The 16,125-nt window shown below is 45.8% G+C and overlaps 1 protein-coding gene across 1 annotated transcript in view; it reads right to left on the bottom strand.

The window, feature by feature from the left end:
• Positions 1 to 11,134, bottom strand: part of PRR5L (proline rich 5 like) — a 76,329-nt gene extending 65,195 nt beyond the window's left edge. The window contains 1 exon segment of the mRNA XM_038765091.1: positions 11,058 to 11,134. The gene's annotated coding sequence lies outside the window, so the exon portion shown is untranslated.
• Positions 11,135 to 16,125: the final 4,991 nt, after the last annotated feature.

Here is a 16,125-nt window from a genome sequence, read left to right as displayed (position 1 = left end):
ACACAGCTGATAATTGGCGGAGCCGGGATTTTAACCCATGACCTCTGACTCCAAAGTCCGTGCTCTTTTCCACTGAGCCAGACTTGGGAGAGTATAATACAACAGAATTAGCAGCCACATGCCCAGCCCATAATGAGCTTACAGTCTACAGGGGAGACGGACATTTCCTCTCAAAATCTACCCCCTCCACTGTGCCTCTGATCCCAACCCTTCGCACCTCATCAAAACACTGGTTTCCTCCCTCTTCCTCTCCCCAACTACAATCATCAACAGTTCACTTTCTAATGGCTTCTTTCTCACTGCTTTCAAACACGCTCATATAGATCTTAACCGAAAAAAAACCCAACAAAAAACCTCTTGACGCCATAGCTCCCTCCAGTTACTGTTCCATCTCCTTTCTACCATTCCTCTCCAAATTCCTTGAGCAAGTTGTCTGCACCTGATGCCTCTACTTCCTCTCCTCCAATTCTCTCGACCACCTCCAATCTGGCTTCACTTCATGGAAACTGCCCTAAGGTCACCAATGACCTCTGCTTGCCAAATCCAACAGCCTCTACTCCATCCAATCCACCACTCAGCTGTCTTTGACCCTGTGGGTCACCCCCTTATCCTGGAAACATTACCTAACTTTGGCTTTACTGACACCGTCCTCCCCTGGTTCTCCTCTTGTCTTTCTGACTGCTCCTTCTCAGTCTCTTTCGTGGCCTCCTCTGTTACCCCCAGCCTCTAATGGTGGGAGTCCCTTAAGGCTCATTCTGGGTCCCCATCTGTTCTTCACCTACAACCACTCCCTCAGAGAACTCATTTGCTCCCATATCTTCAACTACCATTTCTACGTGGATGATTTCCAAATCTACATCTCCAGTGCTAACCTCTCCCCTTCTCTTAACTCTCACATTTCCTCCTGCCTTCAGGACATCTCTAATTAGATGTTCCGCCGACACCTCAAACTAAACGTGTCCAAATCAGAACACTTTATCTTCCCACCCAAACCATGTCTCCCTGTCTTTCCCTTCACTGTAAACAACACCACTATCTTCTGTGTCTCACAAGTCAATAACCTTGGCATTGACCTCGACTTCCACAAAGTCAATCTGTCACAAAATCCTGATGATTCTACCTTCACAACAGCACTAAAATCCACCCTTTCCTCTCCCCACAAACTTCTACTACATTGATCCAAGCATTTGTCTATTCCACTTTGACTATTCTATCAGACTCCTCGCTGACCTCCCTGCCTCCTGTCTCTCTCCACTCTAGTCCATATTTCACTCTGCTGTCCAGATCATTTTTCTAAAAAAAACCCAAAAAACAAAAAAACCCCAAAAAACTCAGTTCACATCTCTACACTGTAAGCTCCCTGTGGACAGGGAACATTTCTACCAACTCTGTTATATCAGACTCTCTCAAGAACTTAAGTCTAGTGCTCTGCACATAGTAAGTGCTCAGTAAATACCACTGACTGATTGATTGATCTCCCTTCTCCTCAAAAACCTCCAATAGTTACCTACCTACCTCAACATCGAACAGAAACTTCTCACCATTGGCTTTAAAGCACTGAATCAGCTTGTCTCCTCCTAGCTTAGCTCTCTGACTTCTCACTACAACCCTGCCCACACACTTCACTCCAACACCAACCTACTCAGTGTACCTCGATAACATGTATTTCGCCGTCAACCCCTTGCCCACATTCTGCCTCTGGCCTGGAACTCCACTCTCACCACCTTCAAAGCCTATCAAAATTATATTTCCTCCGAGAGGCCTTCCCTGACTAAACCCTTTTTTCTCCTACTCCCTCTCCCTTTTGTCACCTATTCACTTGGATGTGTAGCTTTAAGCACCCCACCCTCAGCCCCACAGCACTTATAAGTAATAATAATAATGGCATTTGTTAAGCACTTACTATGTGCGAAGCACTGTTCTAAGCACTGGGGGGATACAAGGTGATCATGTTGTCCCACGTGGGGTTCACAGTCTTCATTCCCATTTTACAGATGAGGTAACTGAGGCACAGAGAAGTTAAGTGACTTGCCCAAAGTTACACAGCAAATAAGGGCTGGAGGCAGAATTAGAACCCACATCTTCTGACTCCCAAGCCCAGACTCTATCCACTAGACTAAGTTGTTTCTCTTTTGCTTCCATTGGGTTGCTGGAAATAGTTACACCTAGTGTGTACGGTGTGATAATAATAATAATAATTATGGTTCTTGTTAAGTGCTTACTAGGTGCCAGGCAATGTACTAAGCACTGGGGTGTATAGAAGCAAATCAAAATGGACACAGTCCCTATCTCAAGTGGGGCTCAGTTTCCCTTCTGACTCCCAACCCCATGTTCTATCCACTAGGCCATGCTGCTTCTCAAAGTGATCTTCAAAGTTGAAGTATAATTGCTCTCTTCCCTACCCACCCTTCGGATTTTGGGGTCTTAGCTGTGTAAACTCACACACCATACAAATACCACTAATTGATGGATTAACAGATATTTAATCCTCATATTACAGATGAGGTACCTGAGGCACAGAGGAGTTAAGTAATTTACTCAAGTCATTTGGCCGGCAAGTGGCAAGCCCAGAATTAGAATCAATACTACATACCATGAATTTACTGTGTGCAGAGCACTGTACTAAGTACTTGGGAGAGTATAATATAACAGAGTTGGTAGAACCGTTCCCTGCCCACAAGAAGAAGCAGCCTGGCCTAAAGGATGGAGCTTGGGCCCGGGAGTCAGAAGGACCTAGGTTCTAATCCTGGCCCTGCCCTTGTCTTCTGTGTGACCTCAGGCAAACCACTTGCCTTCTCTGTTCCTCAATTACCTCATCTGTAAAATGGGGATTAAGATTGTGAGCCCCATGTGGGACATGGACTGTATCCAACCTGATTTAACTTGTATCTATCCCAGTACTTAATACAGTGCCTGGCACATAGTAAACACTTAATTAATGCCATTTTTAAAAAGCCTATATTGTTTCTTAGGCCATGCTGCTTCCCAATATCTGAGTGCCATTAATGTGAATGAAAGAGAGGGCTACGGGAGAGGAAGCTTGCAACAGTTTTGGTGGTAGGATATGAAGGATAATAATAGAGCAAACAAATTAAAGGTAACAATTAAATTCAATCAGATCCTTGGTTGAAAAGTTGACCTCTAGACCAGGCTTCCTAGGTGGGCTTCACTGCTGCTATTCCTTAAACAAAAAAAGAGGCCTGTGTCAGGCCTGTATATGCTATCCTCTCTGATTTATTTCAAAGGAGAAAGGCATTGCCTATCATTGAGAACAACAAGATCCAGTCTCAGACCTCAAAAACCAGCAAAGGTAACCACTCACCTTAAGTGCTCCCCCTTTTGAGACACAGTGAATCATGAACCCTATCACGGAAATACGCACCATCCGCTCCAAATTCAAAGTTGCCTTTGAGTTTGTCAGATAGAATTACATTGAGATTTAGTTTCCTAGAACAGGCAGGGACAGGCAAATTAGGTGAAGTTATTTTTTAAATGAGACAAGTTTATAATGATACCATTCATTATCCGACTACGCAAAGTCAGGATTTGAAGTGGCGGGGCGGGGGGAGGGGGCCCTCATTTGATTAATATACACATACCACTTGCATCAATGGGGGAAAAGAGTCAACTTAAATTTAATGGACCATTTAAATCCAAGTTGATGGCAATTAGAGAGCAAGCAAGATTTCTTTAAACACTGTTAGGCAGGACTTAATCCAATTTAGATCATCACTAACCTTTGAATTTTTTTTCTTAAATGAACCTTAGAAATTCAAGGATTGAGCTCCATGGACCATATACTGACAGAGTATGTGGAAAGGAGATAAAAATACAGATTAGGTGCCTTGTTATCTCAATAGACCATGTCCAATTAAAATGAAAAAGATTATGCCAGCTGTTCATTTATATGAATTTAAGCACACCGAAGCTAGAGCCATACATTCCCAACCTACTGTTGCTTACTATCCCAGTAAATGAATGAATAAAGGAGAAGGATCCCATTCACTAAACTGATATTGTTTAGGCACTTTGAAATTCTTTCGTTTCAAAAAATTCAGGAGTTTGACACTGTTGTTTCTTCCCCTGCCAGCCCACATCACTTCGTGACCCACTCTCCTTCCTTTCCCCTAAGGACCAATTGTCAGAACTCTCCAGAGGAACATCTCCAGTCTCTGCTTGTCCCTCCAACACAGTCCTTGATTTCTCCCGTTCTCCAGCAGCTTTACAAACCCTAGGGGAACCATGGAGGGGCCCAGGACCACACTGTGGGAAACATTTCTTCAAAGTATTTTGCCACTTTCCCACATCTAAGAATTTGGAAGAACGGACTTCTATCCACAAGGACTGCAAACTGGATGTTCGTGAACTGGAGGTCTGCATTATGAAAAGGACACAGCACTGGGAAAAATCAGTGTGAATTCTTTCTGTCCTCTTCACAAAACAAATATTACCCACATAAAGAAGGTAAACTGAACAAGAGCAAAGAGAAACTCACATACCTTAAAAAGTCAAGTTGCATAGCTGGGATAAGTTATTAAAGACTCCCACAAACCTTTAACTAAATTGTCTACCAAAAAGTTTGCATAACTCCCCTTGGTATTAAAAGGAATGGAATACTCAATTGGGAAGAGAGGAAGAATCAAAATATTAAGGTGTTTACACCCCTAGCTCATTAGAGTTAGGTTTACAGATGTAGTAAGAGAGTATTTTAAGACTTGTCTTAAACATACTCATGCATTCGTTCCACATCCACTTGCACCGAGTAACAAGAAATGGGCTTTTCCCAAGCCCCCAAAAGGAGATGATTATGAAAGACTCTGAAATTGGTGGCTTTGATGAGAAAAAAAAATCCATTATTTCAAATCTATGTCCCACATGATCATTTTGTGGGAGGCGGAACCAAATTTGGCAGTCTCAACATTTTGAATGCTGCAAACCTGTGGTAGGCTGGCCTAACTGAAGTGATAAAGTATCTGCACGACAATGCTCATTTACTCCAGGCCATAATGAACTTTTGACGGTTGTTGTTTCTGATTTGATATGACCTGTTGTTTTTGTTCCATATGCCTACAACCTCCCATTAGGCTGTGAGGCTCTTATTGGCCATGGAAGATGACTTAATTAATGTCCCTGGGCTCTCCCCAGCACTCAGTTCATGGATTTTCACATTAGAGGATCCTAATAAATAGTATTATCAATTGATTGAGACAGAAAGAACCCACCTTGAAAAACCCACCTGTCTCCCCCATCTTGTTTCTTTTGGTATTCTGAGCCACCAAAGCAGCACAGACCCCTAGAAATGAATCTAGGATGGGGGGTTTTTGTCGTTATTTTTTCACTGAACAAGTAAAAACTGGAATAAAAATGGGAATCATTCAATTTTGAACCACTGCAAAAAATACTGAAAATATAAAATAAGCCTTACTGTACTTTAGGCTCGAGACAGGTTTTGCCCTCATGTCTTTGATGCTGGTAAGTGTGAAAGAGCAGGTGAAACCTTTGTGGTTAGAGTTGGTTTGAGGAGGGAGTGTAACAATGAAAAAGGCACAGGCCAAAGAGTAGGGTCTGGGGGTCCCAGGTTCCAGGCCCAGCTCTGCCACTTGTCTTCCTTGGGTCCATGGGCAATTCATTTAATCTCTCTTGGACCCATTTTCTGATCTGAAAAATGGGGATAATAATATCTGCCCTTTTTCACCTCATAGGATCATTGTGAAAATGACATGAGCTAATGGGAAAGCATACTGGAACAATAAGTTACCTAGAAATTAAAGGTCTTATTGTTTTTATTGGTGTATTTATTGCATTTATTGCTATTATTATTATCATTATTATTACTTATAAGGCTGTCTATCACTTTACTGGCCTTTCAGATCTGCCTAAGTATGTACTTAACTTAAACACAGTGCTTGGCACATAGTAAGCATTTAAAAATACCATTGTTATTATTATTATTACTACTGGAAAAGTCCACTCACCAGAAATATCATCCTTAAAGGATACCCAACACCAACCTAAATGAAGGTTAAAAGGTAACAAAGGTGAAATGAGAAAAATAAATTCAGGGACGCTAGATGAGGTCAGGGAAAGAAAGTCTTTGAAAAGCCACAGTAAGGGACGTTCACAAAATTGGTGATAGGCAGTTTCCCTTAGCCCACTTATAATAAAATAATTACAGTCCTCATGTTGTTTCTAAGGTCTTGCTCTTTCCTGTTGCTTTGTGCTGCTAAAAACTGATGGCTCTTCACCTAGAGTGGGTTGCATTTTAGTTAGTGAACCTAACTTACCAGAGTGGCCGAATGTATTTCTGCAGTTTCTGGAAGATCCTTGGCGGGAAATGCTTTTATGCCTAAAGAGATATAAGTATGGAAGTAGCATAACCTAGTGGACAGAGCACGGACCTGGGAGTCGGAAGGACCTGGGTTCTAATCCCAGCTCTGCCACTTTTCTGCTGTGCGACCTTGGGCAAGTCAGTTAATTTCTCTATGCCTCAGTTACCTCATCTGGAAAATGGGGATTGATACTGTGAGGCTCCATTGGGACAAGGACTGTGTTCAACCAAATTATCATATATCTACCTCAGTGCTTAGTACAGTGCTTGGCATGTAGCACTTAAACACCATTAAAAAAAAAAAGATGAGTAGTCTAAAGAAGAGCAGTTCCTGTCACTACCGAAAAGTAAAGGAGGTCAAGGAATACTTACTTAAGCACACACTTTTCTTTTACAAGAGCTCAAAGATAGAATTCATGCACTAACCTATTCTAGGTATTTGCTCTTGGCCTGGATTATGGAGATAATTGCCTCAATTCTTTCCTTTCCTTGCAGAGACCCAGCCATAAACCAAGAATAGAAAAAGGAAAAAAAAACTGTTGCTCAAGTAATTTGAGGATCTTTTTAAGTGAAAGTCCAGCTCTAAGTACACAGGCTTTGATTCTCCCTGACCAGAATGGCTATTAGTTGGTTTTAGCCACTTAGTATTTATTCAGCACTTACCATGTGTGAAGCATTGCATTAAGCATTTGGGATGGTATAAAGGAATAGATGACTCTGCCCCAGACATTAAAATAGTATGTAGGGGGAAGCTTGGGGGGGGGGGGGGTATCAAAGATCTTCGGGGGTATGGATTTAAATGCACAGATGACCCAGAAGGAGTGAGACTAGGATGGAGAGATAAGAGATTAGTCAGGGCAGGCTTCCTGTAGAGATAGGATTACAGTCAGGCTTTGAAGATTGGGAGAGTGATGGTCTGTCGGTGGTCTTACTACCTCAAGTGACCCTCTTGACCTGGTTAATCCTCTATCCATTCCTCAAAAGCTGGCCCTGTTCCCATTAACTATGTGGAATACTGGCAAGGAAAGAGGTGTGCAGTTGGGCATCAAAAGAGGAAAAACAAAAACGGAGGACGAGTGCAGTTGGTAGACCCATAAGTAGCCTCCTTCCTTCTCCCCCATTCCTATTCACTAATGGCTTTTCAATCTGCCTTTGGCCTTGCCACAACTTAGCCTCTGACAGGCCGCGAAGGATCACGCTGAAATATAAAGACCCACAGCATCCATCTTCGTACCATTTTGGGCATCCTCAGGCTGGGGAGTGAGGAACTGCAGGCCCAGCATGCATGGTGACTGTAACTCTCAGTTCAAGCTCTTAGATCCATATTCCCCCCTTTCTGGGGCTACAATGATGATGATGATGATGATAGCATTTGTTAAGTGCTTACTCTGTGCAGGGCACTGTTCTAAGCGCTGGGGGGGGGGGTACAAGGTGATCAAGTTGTCCCATGTGGGGCTCACAGTCTTAATCCCCATTTTACAGATGAGGTAACTGAGGCTCAGAGACGTTAAGTGACCTACCCAAGGTCACACAGCAGTCACCTGGCAGAGCTGGGAATCGAACCCATGACCTCTGATTCCAAAGCCCGTACTCTATCCCGGTAGCCCACAAGAGACACTATACATGTGTAACTGATGATAAAATAGCATTTATGAAGTGGAAAGACCATAGGCCTGGAAGTCAGGAGACCTGAGTTCTACTTCTGGCTTTCCCACCTGACTGCTGTGTATCTTTGGACAAGTCACTTGACTTCTCTGTACCTCAGTTTCCTCATCTGTAAAATGGGGATTCAATACCTGTTCTCCCTTCCTCTTACACCTTACGCCAACCAGTGTGGGACAAGGACTGCATTATATTTACCGCAGTGCTGAGCACATAGTAAGTGCTCAAGTACCACCATTATCATTGCAGCTCTGTGCCAAGCACTGGGGTGGATACGAGATAAGCAGATCAAACAGTCCCTTCATTCATTCATTCATTCAATTGTATTTATTGAGCGCTTACCACATGCAGAGCACTGTACTAAGTGCTTGGGAAATACAAGTTGCCAAGACATAGAAACGGTCCCTACCCAACAATGGGCTCACAGTCTAGAAGGGGGAGACAGAGAACAAAACAAAACATATTAACAAAAAAAATAAATAGAATAAATATGTACAAATAAAATAAATAAATAAAGTAATAAATACGTACAAACATATATACATATATACAGGTGCTGTGGGGAGGGGAAGGAGGTAAGGTGGGGAGGGGGAGGAGGGGGAGGAGGGGAAGAGGAAAGGGGGGGCTCAGTCTAGGACGGCCTCCTGGAGGAGGTGAGCTCTCAGTAGGGCCTTGAAGGGAGGAAGAGATCTAGCTTGGTGGATGTGCGGAGGGAGGGCATTCCAGTCCAGGGGGATGATGTGGGCCAGGGGTCGACGGCGGGACAGGCGAGAACGAGGCACGGTGAGGTGATTAGCGGCAGAGGAGCGGAGGGTGCGCTGTGCCAATCTTATCCCCATTTCACGGACAAAGAAACTAAGACCAAGGGAGGTTTAATGATTCGCCCAATTCACATATTAAACCAGTGGCAAAGTTGGCACTGGAACCCAAGTCTCCTGACTCCCAGCCCATGCTCCTTGCATGAAAGGACACTATAGCACTTATGCAAATACCATTACTCACTACCCTACTTAACACTCTTACTCCAGGAAGTCAGGTAGGGCTCTCCCTGACCCCTGACCCCAGTGTGAGGCTCGGAATGGGCAACATCCAGGCTCCATAACTTTGACCCATGGGCTATTACGCAGCCCGGGATGAATTCCAGATCCTGCTCTGTTAATGCAGGACTTTCCATGGGAATCTCACCCTGCAGCACACAAGGCATTTAGCAAGACAGATACTGTGTGTTTAGTCATATGGTGGGGATGGGTGGGGGGGGGGGGCACTCAATGTAATTGAAACCTTCCACACCGCAGAATTGCAACGTAGTCTATAAATAAGCTCGGGATTTATGCTGACAAACAAAAAGGAGACTAAGGGCAGAGCCACTAACGGAGGGGGTCATATGATTGGGAGCTGGGAGGAGGGAGGTGGGGGAGCCATCCCATCGTTATCCCGGTTTTATAACGTTCCTGCACGGAACTCGCCTAGACGAAACACGGATCGTCCAAACTCCCGCCCCAAGTCCAGTTTGCTGCAGAGATGATGTTTTCTTTTCCGGCGAGATCTGGACTGGGGGAGGCTGGGGACTCGAAAAGCTCTTGGTGGGAGGGTCTTGGGGGAGTGTAGAGACACTCGGGAGCGTCGGGAGACTCCGGGGGCCTGGGGCGGGGATGGGGGGCAGGGACGGTTGGACTGGGGGGGGGGGGCGGGATGGGGCTGAGTGGGAGCGAAGGCCAGGGAGGGGCCATCCGTTAGTTCATTCATTCAATCATATTTATTGAGCGCTTACGGTGTTCGGAGCACTGCACTAAGCGCTTGGTTGGGGGTTTTCCCTCGCCCCTCTCATAGGGGGTCTCGGGGGACGTTGGGGGTCCGGGTTTTGCTCAGCAGCCCCCGCCAGGGACACCAGCTTTGCGCAAAAATCAATCAATCGTATTTATTGAGCGCTTACTGTGTGCAGAGCACTGTACTAAGCGCTTGGGAAGTACAAGCTGGCAACCTATAGAGACAGTCCCTACCCAACAGTGGGCTCACAGTCTAGAAGGGGGAGACAGAGAACAAAACCAAACATACTAACAAAATAAAATAAATAGAATAGATAGGTGCAAGTAAAATAAATAAATATATAGAGTAATAAATATGCACAATCAATCAATCGTACTTATTGAGCGCTTGGGAAGTACAAGTTGGCAACATATACAGTCCCTACCCAACAGTGGGCTCTACAGTCTAAAAGGGGGAGACGGAGAACAAAACCAAACATACTAACAAAATAAAATGAATAGATAGGTACAAGTAAAATAAATAAATAGAGCAATAAATATGTACAAACATATATACAGGTGCTGTGGGGAAGGGAAGGAGGTAAGATGGGGGGATGGAGAGGGGGACGGGGGGAGAGGAAGGAATGTGCTCAGTCTGGGAAGGGCTCCTGGAGGAGGTGAGCTCTCAGTAGGGCCTTGAAGGGAGGAAGGGAGCTAGCTTGGTGGATGGACAGAGGGAGGGCATTCCAGGCCCGGGGGAGGACGTGGGCCGGGGGTCGAGAGAAAACTGGAGGAGGACTGCGAGCGGGCGGGGGGAAGACAATGGGCAGCCCCCCCCCAAGACACACACACACACACACACACACACACACACACACACCCATCCCTTCTGTGTGAACAGGCAGAGGGATGGACGCCGTGGGGCGCTGCCTCTCCCCTGGAACAGCCCCTGTCCCCTCCCGAAGGAGGTGGGGGGGGGCTCGTATTTATCCCTTAGACGAAGAAAGAGGCGCGCCCCTTTGGACCTGTGGGTCCCAGCCCCCCCGGTGGACCTCCACCCCGACCCTCCCTCCCACCCACGGACACAGACAGACCCACACGCCCCCCACCCCCAGTCCGCGATCTGCCCCCTCTCCTCTCCCCAAGGAGGGGGTCTTCCCGATGGAAACCGTCCCCAAATCCGCCCCCGTCCCCCGTGCCGGAGACATCTCTGCGGGGAATCAACAGGCGGGCGCGGGCTCCCCCGCACGTGCTCCTTCCCTCCGTCCCGCACAAAGCAGCCCCCAGGTGTGGGGTCGCTGCCCCTTCGGGGGCTCACTCACCGTTGCCAGGGTTCCCGAGCTGCTTGGTGCTTCTCCTCCCGGGAGGGAGAGAAAGAGGGAAGACAGAAAGAGAGAGAGAGAGAGGAGGGTGCGCCTCCGCTCGGCTCCGAGCTCGCCCCCCACCCCGGGGCAGGGCTGCCGTCCAGGCTTCTCTTCCTCCTCCTCCTCCTCTTGGGAAGCAAAAGTTCCCGGGGGCTCGCGGCTGCCGATCAGTTTTCCCTTCTGTAGCCTCGCTGCCTCCTCCTCCTCCTGCTGCTGCTGCTGTGTGTGCAACGCGGCAGGACCTCTCCCCGCAGCCTCTCTCCTCTCACCCTCAACCCCCCTAAGGGGAGGAAAACACACACACACACACATATACACAGTCACGCACTCAAATCCAACTCGACAATTTCAGGAAGTTGAAGGTCTCCGACACGCAAAGCCGCAGAGGATGCTGCGGCTCCATTCTCCCACTACCTCCTTCCCCTCCCCACAGCACTTGTATAAAATAATAATAATAATGATGGTATTTGTTAAGCTCTTACTATGTGCAAAGCACAGTTCTAAGCGTTGGGGGGGGGGGGGGGTTACAAGGTGATCAGGTTGTCCCACAGCGGGCTCACAGTCTTAATCCCCATTTTCCAGATGAGGGAATTGAGGCACAGAGAAGTGAAGTGACTTGCCCAAAGTCACACAGCCACTGACAATTCATTCATTCATTCAATCGTATTTATTGAGCACTTACTGTGTGCAGAGCACTGTACTAAGCGCTTGAATTGGCGGAGCAGGGATTTGAACCCATGACCTCTGACTCCAAAGGCCATGCTCTTTCCACTGAGACACACTTCTTCTCCGTATATATATTTGTACAGATTTATTACTCTATTTATTTACTTGTACATATTTACTATTCATTTTGTTAATTATGTGCATAGAGCTTTAATTCTATTTGTTCTAACGATTTTGACACCCGTCTACATGTTTTGTTTTGTTGCCTGTCTCCTTCTTTTAGAATGTGAGCCCGTTATTGGGTAGGGACCGTCTCTATATGTTGCCGACTTGTGCTTCCCAAGCGCTTAGTACAGTGCTCTGCATACAGTAAGCGCTCAATAAATACCATTGAATGAATAAATGAAATGAAGACCGCCCCCCACCAAACCAAGGAGCAGCCCCATCTTAAAAGGGAGATGACGAAAGCCGGGATCACGGAGGGGAGAATCAGGAGTGGGTTGGGGGGGGGGGATGCCCGGGGGCGGGGGGGAGCCCCGGGATGCACCCAACAATGTGAGCCCGTTGTGGGCAGGGATGGTCTCTGTTGCCGAATTGTACTTCCCCAGCGCTTAGTACAGTGCTCCGCACACAGTAAATGCTCAATAAATACGATTGAATGAATGACACCCTAAAGGTCTCGGAGTCAGGGGTGACACTCTGGCTGGGTCTCTCCTCCTCCTCCTCCCTGCAGTTGGGCTAACAGAAAAGCCCTATACTCATTTCACCTAACAGCCTGTGGGTTATAAAATAAACATTTCATCAGGCTATCTGGAAGATAAGAAAAGCCAGCTCGTGTCCTTTACGGAATGCGGGAGGAGGGGGAGGGCTCTACCACTTGAATAGGAAAAAAAATTGTTAGTGCAAGAATGAAATCGAGGGAAGTTTCTCCTCCAGGTTTCCAGGCCGACTCCAACTCACCTTTACTGTTCAACTGGGAAACGGCAGACTGTGGGAAAAACACGGACCAACCCCAAGGGTCACTGGAACTAGTTTCTTTTCTGCAGAAGTCACTGGTGAGCTTTGTATCAATATTCTGTTCAGCCTGTATTTTGCAGGAAACACTTCAAAAATGCTACTGCTGCTTAGACTGCACCCTCACACTTTGATCGAGTCCAAAAAAATAATGACAAACCACAGTGACATTTGTAAAAAGGCAGAATGCCTTTTTTTTTACTGCCAATGTTGGTGGTTATTTACTGTTGTTTTCAGTCTCTGTAACTTTCCAAACAGTACCATTATGAGTAAACATTAGCATTTTAAGAACCCATGAGGCATCAATTACATTAGTCTGAACCAGAATGTATAACTATGTCCTAACACATCTGCAGCAGCTGAAGCCCTGATGGGAACTGCCCGGATTGAAGTGTTTTTAATATAATAACACCATTTTGGTGATGGTAAATAGAAGAAATCGGTTGATTGATTTGGCCTAAGGACTGGGGAGTTTTGTCTTCAGCAGCAGAATAACTGTTATCCGTTGCCCCCAAGGAAAGTTTTACAGCTGTGCTCCCTCTACATATTGCTTTCTGAATAATCACCCAAAGAGTTGGAGCTCAAGACCTCATTCAGAATTGCTCCTGGCCTGGCTCATCCTCTGGAATGTAAGCTCGCTGTGGGTGGGGAGTGTGTCTGTTTATTGTTATATTGTACTCTCCCAAGCCCTACACTAAGTGCTCAATAAATATGATTGAATGAATGAATGAATCCTGCCCTCAGAGATAGAGAGCCAATGAATTACAATCTATTTTGATAAGTTGTAATTTGGAGTCTCTCCCAGCCCAAGTCAAAGGCACTTGAAAAACCTATCTCATCATGGCAGCCTTTTGAGGGAAGGTGGCAATTCACACTACTATATCTCCATCCTCCAGATGGAGAAATCCGAACCCAAAAGAACTGATGAGGCTTGCCTCAGGCCTCCTTCCTGAGGCAGTGTGAGACAGATATGAACAGTGTCTCCAAGTTTGGGGCACTGTTTAGACCACACTCTTTCTCAAGACTTTTAAGTCTTAGTCATAAAACCTAGTGCTGTCACCCATGATAACTCTGCCCTAGTTATAAACAAGCCATAATTATGTAATAAATATAACACTAGGCACTGCGTGAAAACAGACCTTTTGAAAAAACACCTTCAACATTTAAATCAGTTCTGTAGTGTTCTCATTGGATTCTCAATGGAGACGTTGCTAATTGAAGAAGGTAGCCATGCTCCCTGATCCTTAACTACCTGGTATGATGGGGTACAGTATTGGGGACGATGAAATTTGTTGCGTGGGAGAGAGTTCTGGAAGAGATTTAAGAAAAACCTGTGTCTGCTCAGGTGGCCTTTTTTTTGACCTGTTTAAAACTTTCTCTCTGGTCCTTGGCGTAGTGTGCTACAGGCTCCCCGGTTTCCCAAGAGGGGACTACCGCATTAAAGGAAAACTGCTTATGAAGTCATTTAAGGGTTTGAGAAATTAGGGTACCTTATTTCCGCTGATACTGACTTCACTTTGAAGAGAAAATGCCTGGCCACCATTCTCCCTATAAAATCTCTTATATATGGAATTTGGTATTCCTAACCTTCCCTCCTCCAGGTTAAATAACCATAATTATTTTTCCTGAACAGTCCACTATTGGCTATCTAATGGCCGCTGAATAAAGGCTTGCTGATGTTAGCCTGTCCTCATTAGCGCCCCCCCCCCCAATATTTTCAATCCTTTAAATATTTCAGTATTTTATAAAAAATAATCATTCAATCATATTTATTGAGCACTTACTTTGTGCACACCACCACCTTATCTTCTCTTGAGGGGTTCTCCTCTTCTGGGGCCTTTCCAAGTTCCTGTTTTTAATATTCTGAGGGTGGATAGTGGCCAAGCAGTGTGTAAATTCACATAAAGTCCGGGGCCTCTAAAACTCTCAATTTTGAAATGGCAAGCCTCAAATACACAAACCTAAAGTATTCCATGGGTTTTCTTCCCCCTGCCCCTCCCCCACTTTCAAATCTTTGATATCTTATATTTTCCATGGACTCACTTCCCCCATCCTTAGTCTATCTTATATGTCTCCCCCTGTAGACTGTAAGCTCCCTGTGGGCAGGAACTGTGTCTACCAACTCTATTTTCCAAGCACAATGCTCTGCACACAGTAAACACTCAGCAAATCTCACAGGTGGGTAGGGTAGAATTATTGTGGACAATTTGAGGAAAGGTGGATAGAGATCTTTTGGGGAGGTGGGAATTCTTATTCAAACCACCTATCCTGGGGAGGCTTCCCACTGAATGTGGGATTTGAGGAGTTTGGAATGACAAGGCAAAAGTGACTTGTCTGAACAAAGCTTTCCTCAGACTTTCCCCTCTCAGGCTCAGAAGTCTCTGATCCTTGTGGTCTCCCTGACTAAGCTCTCCTCTCCCTTCTGCATCACTCTGACTTGCTCCCTTTATTCATCCCCGCCCCCAGCTCCACAACACTTATGTATATATCTGAAATTTATTTATTTATATTAATGTCTATCTCCCCCTCTAGACTGTTGGCTTATTGTGGGTAGGGGATGTGTCTGTTTATTGTTATATTGTATTCTCCCAAGCACTTAGTACAGTGCTCTTCGCATAGTAAGCGCACAATAAATACAATACTGACTGACTCCCTACTAGTGAGCTGGAGCCAAGCCAGGGCCTTGACCAGAAAGATATTCATTCATTCATTCAATCGTATTTATTGAGCGCTTACTGTGTGCAGAGCACTGTACTAAGTGTTTGGGAAGTACAAGTTGGCAACATATAGAGACGGTCCCTACCCAACAGCAGGCTCACAGTCTAGAAGGGGGAGACAGACAACAAAACAAAACATATTAACAAAATAAAATAGAATAGTAAATATATACAAATAAAATAGAGTAATAAATATGTACAAACATATATACAGGCGCTGTGGGGAGGGGAAGGAGGTAAGGCGGGGGGCATGGGGAGGGGGAGGAGGGGGAGAGGAAGGAGAGAGCTCAGTCTGGGAAGGCCTCCTGGAGGAGGTGAGCTCTCAGTAGGGCTTTGAAGGGAGGAAAAGAGCTAGCTTGGCGGATGTGCAGAGGGAGAGCATTCCAGACGAAGGGGAGGACGTGGACCGGGTGTCGACGGCGGGACAGGCGAGAACGAGGCACAGTGAGGAGGTTAGCTGCAGAGGAGCGGAGGTTGGGCTGTAGAAGGAAAGAAGGGAGGTGAGGTGGGGGGGCAAGGTGATGGAGAGCCTTGAAGCCGAGAGTGAGGAGTTTCTGCCTGATGCATAAGTTGATTGGTAGCCACTGGAGATTTTTGAGGAGGGGAGTAGCATGCCCAGAGCGTTTCTG

Source organism: Tachyglossus aculeatus, chromosome 22 (assembly GCF_015852505.1).
Source record: "Tachyglossus aculeatus isolate mTacAcu1 chromosome 22, mTacAcu1.pri, whole genome shotgun sequence".
NCBI lineage: Eukaryota > Metazoa > Chordata > Mammalia > Monotremata > Tachyglossidae > Tachyglossus > Tachyglossus aculeatus.
The sequence above is the reverse complement of the archived record's forward strand: the minus strand, read 5'-3'. Positions and strand labels throughout refer to the sequence as shown.